The following is a 9,651-nucleotide window of genomic DNA, read 5'->3' on the forward strand; positions in this document are numbered from 1 at the left end:
ACAGAAGACTATTACTAAAACTAAATATATTAAAATAAAATGTTATTTAAAATAATAACAGATACTATAATAACACAGATTCCCATAGCTCCTATACTGAACTGTATGATTTCTTACAATCATTTTATTTATTTTTTAATTTTTTTTACAAGTGGAGCACCTTCTCTCCCGAATACTGTCCCTGGAAGTGAAATCAAGCTGTTTAATGACTTTAAAAACTAAAAGAGTCTCTATCTTACAGAGCGAGACCACAAATGTGATTCTGGCAAATTAAAAATCAAAATGGGTCAGATTGACCAGCAGCATAATACAGAGATAGACTCACAGCTACGGCTCATGAATATGGAATCTGAAACTAAAAATGCTTCTACATTCATATTTAAAAGCAGCCTCCACCACCAAATCAAAGAGAGGATTAATGACACTGAGCAAGTCAGGAGGTGATAATCAGTCATTTTCTCATTCGTGGTTGATTCTGATTGACTTGTAATGAAGATGAAGTGTTTGAAACCGTGACCCCTACAGGGCCAGACAGAAAGAGCCCTGCTACACGACTAATCAGGACACAAATTACAATGGAGTTTATCAGATACCAATGACTTCTGTCTTTTATGACTGTTTATAACATTTGATGTGGTTTGATTAATATAATTAACAACACAGACTGCAGAAATGATTCGCTGCTGGTGCTTTTAATTGACACGACACTTACAGATATCTACAAAATTGTTATCCTGCTAAAAAACCCTATTTTTATGCAATACAGTATTTCAGTATTTGTGTATCAGTATGATGTGTAGTAATGCATCCTGTGTGATGAATCCCAGAGTAGAAATGTAATATATGGAGTAAAAATGCACTGTTTTTGTCTTATATTTCTTTATGATTTAGTTAAGCAGTTTCACACAAGCAAGCATGCCCCATTACTGTATCAGCATGATTGCAAATGTAATCTTGTTTATTGGACTGTTGTATAAAGATTTTAGACACAGTATTGTAAAAATCTTCTATTTTTGCTCTGTTTTGTTAATTAAAATAGATCCAAACACAACCATTGTGTGTCTCTGATTAACACACAGTGGCATAATGACTCACTTATTAATACCAGCCGCCACCAACTCATTACATTTTTGAAATATTACTTATAAAACATTAACTTCTAAAGCATTATTTAATGCAACTGTTACTGCAGTGCAAATAATGCTTCAGATGCAGCTTCAGATGCTTTCATCTTTCAAGCTGTTGGATGCAACTCAGCGGGTGTTGCACTGCATCGGTCCGAGAGAAGTTTAATAAAAAGCTCATCCATTAAAAAAAATTGACACTTTTTTTTAATGGATGCACTTTCTATTAAACTTCTCATAGACCAAATGGGAGTGCAACATCTGCTGAGTTGCATCAAGCAACTTCCAAGATCAAAATTTTTTTTTTTAAATAACTCTGACTGGATTCGTATGAAATCGAAAAAGTTGATGTTTATCACTGCTGTGAACAAACCAGTGCACAAAATATAAAGAATACACATTCACTCTCAGAAAAATATCATAGTTATCGAGCGCTCGGCTCTCGGGGTGATGTGAGGATGTGAAGGGTCATTTATGGAGACAGCAGCGGATTTGGGCTTCCTGAGATTTGATAGGAACTGTTCAAGTTCGGAGATAAGGACTGTGGAGACTCATGTGCGATAAGACCTCCACTGCAGCCACGGATAAACTGCAGCACCACACACAGAAATACAATTACCCAGCTGCCCTTTCACCATCACAAAAACAGACAGAAATCTACAAGCATCTGACTTTAAAACACTTGCAAATGTCTGTTGAAGGGGAAATATTTGCTCTTTAAGGATACTGCATAGTCAGACAGTTATTATTTTAAAGCATGAGGTCTCTTATATGATACTGGAGGGGATTATTTTGCGATAATGACTGGTTAACTGTACACTGTCATGCCAATTACTTCATATACGTATTCAAGAGAAGCATGTTAACAAGATTAGCTGTTTAATCCTGCAAAATATGTCCAGGTACAAGCAGCAATGCTGCTACTTGCGATGCATATTTAGGGCTAAATTTGAATTGCAATTAAAATATCCATGCATTTGGATTGCACAGTTTTTAACACTTAATATGATGCATTCATACAAAACTGAAACTTGCATATACAGTATGTGTATTTAAAACTACATGTTCACTACATAGTCTACTAATAGTATGTGTGAGATTTATTTGTACATTATATGTGAAGTTTAGTGCAAAATTATCCTCCAGTTGTGTCACTTATGTTTCAAATGTGCATTAGAATTAGTACTGTATGTGTGTGTGTGTGTGTGTGTGTGTGTGTGTGTGTGTGTTTGCTGGTGAGAGATGAGGAAACATCCAGAGACACGCTGCTCTCTCGGAGTGAAGTGCTCAAATCCTCATGAATATGAGCGATCTGGGATTTGATTGATATCGCGGCTAAAAGCTTTCCTGCTGTGCTGCCAAGACTGTAAATCTAAGGGCCATTTTCTTTGTGTCAGGTTTTACTTGAAGTGTTCAGCACTTTCACTGCAACACTGTGGACATTCAGATCCATTAGACAGAACAGAAGCTAGTAGTTATACAGCCTGTACAAGATAAACAAGATGTTTTATAAACTATAAACAGTATTATGCTGCACTCAAAACAATATTTAGGCCTAAGTTGTTTTCAAATTGCATTTAAAATTTCAACGCATTTGGATGCATGCACAGTTTTAACATAAACTAACCAACTAACTATCCAATCTTTTTTTTCCTCGTCTCAAAAAACATCTGCGTCCACACGAAACCAGAAAATGTACACAAAGCGATGTCGTATACATGCCAGACCAGTATGTGGTGCTGTAATTCTGCCACCTTAAACAGAGAAGAAGACTTGGACTATACGCATAAACCTTGCACGCGGTATACAAACAAACATGGAAGAATACGTTTATTACTTTGTGTTAATGTTACTTAATAAAAAGACAATCATTGAGTGTTTGTTCATGTTTTTGTTGCTGTGACGTGACGTAGGGGTGTCTGACTAGGCGTGAATCGTGGGCTGATGATGTCAAAGTTTCAGAAAATATGCAGATTCGCTCTCCACATGAAAACACAAAGGCGACGTTTTCAAATGTATCCACAAATGTATCGGTTACTCTCTCCCAAAACGCTGAATCTGTTTGGACGAAATGCCTATATGATACAAACTGTATGTGTATACAGCAAAACTTGTCTCTGTGTGGACGGGGCCTAAGAAAAAGTCAGTGAATTGACTTGTAAATGAACTTTAAAATGGGCTCAACCATCTTTTTAGTTGTGATATATTGTCTCAGGTTAAATTGCATTCAGACTGATGTTTTAGGAAGCCAAACCAGTAGAAAACACTACTACTACAACTACAACTACTACTACTACTATTTTTTTTATTATTTCTTATATGACAGTAATATCCATATATTGTAAAGCAATTGCACGGTATATTATTTAGTTTTACAATACAGTAGGAAAATAACAATACTTTTTTTCCTAATTCCTACACTTGAAAGATATATTTTGAATTTGGACTGCAGTACCCATTTCAACCACTAGCTATCAATATTCCATACTGCACCTTTAAGCTTTTATTTTGACTGTATTTGCTTTTAAGTAAAGTAGAGCTTTATTTTGATGGAAAACGCCTCACAGTTACTTATGTAAACTGTGCCGTAAGAAACACGTCTCGTATTGTCATTTCAGTGCACAATTTTATCATGTTTCTATATACGATGGAAGCACCTACTGAAAGGTATGGGAACTGCAGGTGAAGCAGCATCTCATTCACTCAGGGATTGTGGGGATCCAAGGTTATAAAAGTAACCGAGATGCACCCTTTCATTGGTTCACTCTATCCTGCAAAACCAGCAATATGGGAACGATATACTACAACGCCATAACATACCTGATGATAGCTGGACGACCGAGAAACAGGTCCACTCAAGCAGATAAAACCCAGGAGCCAGGGTCCATCATCACGTCGCAGCACAAAATATCCTCCAACAAAGAGCCCTTTAAAAGAGCCCAAGAAGAAGTCATTCTTCTTGTAGAATGAGCATGCATACCTAGAAGTGAAGCCAAGCCACAAACCTCATAGGCCACAGAGATATCCTCAACCACCCAGTGAGAGATTCTCTGTTTCCAGAGTTTGGTCAGATCTACACCACTGGACTGCCCGGTTAACACAGATTTTTAATGCCCTTACCGGGCAAAGACTGGGAAGTCACACATCACTTCCATTCCCCACATCAGAGAAGGGAAAAAAGCCTCCAAGACCACCTTCTGGAAGTGAAATAGTGTGAAAGAAACCATAGGAATATACTCAGGCCTAAGTCACAGCAAGATTTTAACCAGCCCCAGGTCAAAGTCCATACAAGAAGGGCTAATTGAAAGTGATCCCTTGATCCAATGGTCCAAATTCTCTTAAAAGAGGATAGAGCCACCAAAAGGAAAGTCTTCAGGGTCAAAACCTTCTCTGACACAGAATCCAATGGATCAAATTGATGGCTTGCCAGACCTTCCAGGATGATAGATAAATCCAATGAAGGAATTTGCGCAGCAGCCCGGGGAGAGTGAAAGAATGGGAGACACTTCCATCTGTTCACTTTCCATGAGCTCTGCCTTTGCAAACATCACCCGAAGCGGCCATTTTTTTGTGGCGCCTTGGCAACTGCATAAAGGGAGTTTCAGGGGTTAGAAATGTGTCCTCCGTTCCTCAGAAAGGAGGTGAGCCTCGAGCAAAATACTTTCAAAGTGTCGACAGTCAGCGCCGCCGGAGCATACTGAAGGCCCAAACATTGCATGCCTCTGTCATGAGTGGCGATAAATCTGTGGCACGGATCAATTAATCTCCTGTAACCCATCATATCGATCTGAGAAGAGTTGAAACTGCTCTGATAAATAGCAAAGAACATGACAAAAACCCATTTGACAAGGGAACTAAAACCTATGAAAGGGAACTAAAGCTTCAGTGTAAACAAACTACAAACACGTCTCATAACAGCTCTAGGTTACTCTTTATTTGCGATAGTCCACTTTAGACATTCTACTTACTATAAGTAAAGGCCTGTTCACATCAAGAACGATAACTATAAAGATAACTATAAAGATAACGATATTAGCGTCCACACCAGCGAACGATATCGTCTGTTTATTCTGAGCGCACGTGCGTCTGCCGCTTTAAATCATCGAGCTCATTACAGCAAGATGGATTCTGATTGGATGTCAATGTTTGTATCATTCATCAGCTGGAAAAAAATCGTTCTGAAAATGATTCCAACGATAACGTTTCTCTATGGCTTTATCGTTATAGTTGTAGTGTGGACTATGCTATTCTTTAATATTGAGAACGATTTTTAGAACGATATCTTTATCGTTATCTTTATAGTTATCGTGCTTGGTGTGAACGGGCCTTAACTTTGTAAATACATGTCAACGACATGTCAACTAATTCTCATTAATTAGCATCTACATGTCTACTAACTCAGTAGTTAGGGTAGGTTTAGGGATAGTATAAGTTGACAATAAGCTGAAAAGAAAGTGTAAGAAGACATTAAGCAGATACTCAATGCCAATTGCTAACTGACATGTAATTGCAAAGTTACTTACTGTTAGTAGAATGTCTAAAGTGGACTATCGAAATAAAGGGTTACCAAATCTAGTCAAATGCTATAATCATCATTTACATGAAAATGTTGGAAATTATGCAAACGTGAAAATAAAGCATAACTGGTGGCCATTGGGTTCCCAAATGCAGGCTAAACTCGCAGCACATGCGGAAATGGGATTCAGTGCATTCGCTGTGACTTGAAATACAACTTCAAAGAACTTTTATGTTAGAATGATAAGTTTATACATATTTTCGGTTCATTATTGAACTGTGACAGGTCTACTTTATGAATGAGAAAGTGTTGAATAAGTGTGAAGTGTACTGGTACAATATCTGTCATTGCTTTTCAAAAGCCTGCGCTATGTTTATCCGTCATGTTTACTAGGTTTCCACAGTATTTGTCAAGTTGCCTGTAACAGTATTTGTCAAATATCCTAGTGAAACATCTTGCAAGGTCTAAAATAGTATGTGTGCCTGTATCTGTCTTTTTGTTCCAACTGCACTGTATGTGTTCAATTTATCTTCAAGTTTACTAGTAGTTCCCTCAGCATTTCTCAAATTTATTGTAACAGTATTGGTCAAATTTACTTGTAACGTAACTTGTCTTATATGGTTATAGTAAACTTGACTAATACTGTTGTAGAAACCTGAAAGATACTGAACTAAACTTAACAAATACTGTTGAAACAAAACATGAACGTACCAGTTAACATCAGACATACTAAAGTAGACTACTAGTAAACTCAAAAATGTGCCATTCACTTACTGTACACCTCTATTGGCTTATAGTCAACTTCCGTCCCTAAAACTATAACCACTGGTTTTTGATGTCTCTGGTATCTGTAAATTAAGCTGATTATAAATGCACATGCATGATTGTCTCCATCACTTTGATGAGCGTGCAAGCCACAGTATTCAACATGAATAATACAATAGGCTGTTATGCCTTTAAGTCGGTAATGAATACTTCATGATTGGTGCAGGAAATACAAACGTCTATCTACTTAAACATCATCCTCCGGCAGATGAGAGCTTGCCTTCAGCGACGCTTTGCGCTGCAACTGCTTTGAAGGCATTAGCCACGATCTCTGATATCACAGGATTAGACAACCTGGCAATCTATAAAAAGCTAATGCAACACGTTTTGCAAAAGTAAAAGCACCTTTAGATCTTTTATTGATGAGGATTATTTGATGGGAGTGTAATATCTGCTCGAAGAAGAGGAGGATGACTCATCATCATAAAGTGGATCTCAGGATCTTCAGGGAGGCAATTTGGGTTTGACAAGCTTCATCACGTATGCTGTAAATTTGCTTTAATTGGATCCTGCAGACGTGACCCAAGTGCACTCTTGATTGGTCGAACACATCGGCTGGATTACCCAATCAATGCCTGCCATTTGTCGCGAGGGTTTCTAACAAGCAATCAAACTGGTCGTCTGCTGGTTCTGGTTTTAATATAAACACTAATTAAAGTGAAAATATAATTAATTTTCTACATAAAGGAATTGGTTTTTAATGACAGAATCACTGTGAGCTATGAGTTTGTTAATCAATGGCATGTATGCTTCATTTGAAACCATTAGCCTGTATTATTTCAACTAATTTTTATAAATGATTGTGATTAACAGTGAAATTCCTGTTGGGAAACTACATTACCCACAATTCTGCAAAAAAAAATCTCCACCAATCAAATAATCACAAGTAGCTAAATAATGGATAAAGTCTCGCTTCACTCTCAAACTATTGTATATATATGAAATGTATATATGAATATATTTGATAGTTTGTTATAAAGTGTAGTGTTCCTGTAGCTCAAGTGGTAGAGCATTGCGTTAGCAAGCGCAAGGTTGTGGGTTCAATTCCCAGGGAACACATGTTAGATAAAATTGTTAGCTTGAACGCACTGTAAGTCGCTTTGGATAAAAGCATCTGCTAAATGCATAAACGTAAAACAAGTAATGTCGAGAGCCTCGATCATAACATTATAACAGTGTTTCATGCAGGCTTCAAACCAGCAATCTTACCAACCAAGTTAAATTGCACACTGATGTGTATATTTACTACCAACTCAAGGACTCTGAGCAGAAACTCAGTGGTTGAGTCATTAGTCCTGCAGTCAAAGGCATGTAGGAGATGGTAAGCAGGTCAGATGTGATGTCATAGCTTTCAACCTCCATCTGTCCGACTCTTCTGCTCCGCAACAGAGCACAGAAACCACCGCTCGGAGTCTACAGGAAATCATCGGACTGTTGTCTGGCTGCCGGCCCTTTCTACATCAACACACTGAACTGCTGGAATGTAATTAGTGTGGATGAGGGGTCGGCTGTAGTACATATAGTACATGCTGTCAGCTTCTTAAAGGAACGGTGCAGGCAAAAATGAACAATGGGTGATCCTTTACTCACCCTGATGTTTCTTTTCTTCTGTGCAACACAAAACGAGATGCTCTTGCTGCTCTTTTGCATGCATTGAATGTGAAACCTTCAGAAATGACTGTTAAGGTCATACCGACTACAGACACAAGGATCTATTGGTCAGTTTTGAGATTTTAGGGTATTTGGCTTTATATAACATGTTTCTGATTGGTGGTAAGAAAATATCCACAATACACTGTTGTGTGTTCATTTTATTGCATGCTCTGTCTATTTCCATTTCTATAACACTATATATCTTATGACTTACATATCCCAGATTTTAGTTTTATTTTATTATCTAGCCCATTTTCTAAAGATTTCTAAAGAGGTGTTTATTCATATATTATTTGCATCGTTTTATTAATGCACTTTTTTTCTTATTTCAATTACAAATCGTTGCAGAACATTTGTTCAAAATGAGTTTGTTTCTCCACTTTTGCACCAAACTATAAACACCAGACTTAGTAGTTTTACTCCTTTTCTAAATCCTGAAGGATTTTATCGAAGAGGCTGTTCATATATCATCTATTTTTGCAATATTTGCATCAACAGATTTTAATTACACTACATATCGTTACAAAAAATGAGTTTGTTTCTCCACTTCAGCAGCACTCACAAACACCAAACTTAGAAGGTGTTTTTTTCATATATTCTGAAAGATTTTATAGAAGGGTTTGTTCATATATATAATTATATTCCTATTTTATGATTTTTTAGGATTCCCTTCTGTAAAAACCTTTAATTCTAATATGTAACAAATTTATAAATTAGTGCATATTTAATTAAATATTGGAATATTTGCATGTGTAAAAAATGTTTGCAATAGTGTCTTCATTGCACAGAATGAGCGACATTACAGTAACTTTCTAATAAACAGCTTAGTTTGAGTTGCATGGAAGAAAAAACACGGTTTCAAACAGAATCTGGAAGAGTAAAGGATGGCTGGATTTTTACGTTTGGGTGAATTATTTCACAAATGTTTTGGCCAAATTAGTTTATATGTTTTCTGCTGTATTCTCTATTGTCAGGAGACGAGATCATCTTCTCTAACTGTGTGTGTGTGTGTGTGTGTGTGTATGAGAGAGACAAAGCATAAAGTGTTGTTTCTTCTGTCTGCACGCATCAATCCATTATTTCCCAGAAATCCAGTGACAGGAGACCTGACAACAGATGTTTCCGTTCACCATGATCTGCAGCGGTTTGAGAAACAGAGAGAGAGAGAGAGAGAGAGAGATGTGTGTGTTATTGTGAACTGACACACTCACCAGATATGAAGCTTGTTCCAGTGTCAGTCATCTCAAAAGGGCTTCTGGGTAACTGGAGTGATGTCACCTGTAGCCGTGACAAAAGAGAGAGACGATGCTTGTTTTATGATGCCCATCACTATATTAAAAGCACATAATCCAGAAATAGAGAAAAGAGAATCTCAAATCAGATTATTTTAATATCTCAACTGCTTCTTCCAGAAAGCAAAAGAGTGAAAAGAGAACTTTTTCTCATAAAGAAAATACTCCTAAAATAAAAAGAAATTCAAGTGTCTAAAAATATCTCAATAATGCCTTATCACAAGGCAGATATCACGGACAT

The 9,651-nt window shown here is 37.1% G+C and overlaps 1 protein-coding gene across 1 annotated transcript in view; it reads right to left on the reverse strand.

Annotated features, from left to right (window-relative positions):
• Positions 1-9,406, reverse strand: part of LOC113083402 (leucine-rich repeat and fibronectin type III domain-containing protein 1) — a 32,316-nt gene extending 22,910 nt beyond the window's left edge. The window contains exon 1 of the mRNA XM_026254504.1: positions 9,330-9,406. The gene's annotated coding sequence lies outside the window, so the exon portion shown is untranslated. The remainder of the gene's footprint in view (positions 1-9,329) is intronic.
• Between the last annotated feature and the right edge of the window lie 245 nt (positions 9,407-9,651).

This window comes from Carassius auratus, unplaced genomic scaffold, assembly GCF_003368295.1.
Source record: "Carassius auratus strain Wakin unplaced genomic scaffold, ASM336829v1 scaf_tig00038153, whole genome shotgun sequence".
In the NCBI taxonomy this organism is placed as follows: Eukaryota; Metazoa; Chordata; class Actinopteri; order Cypriniformes; family Cyprinidae; genus Carassius; species Carassius auratus.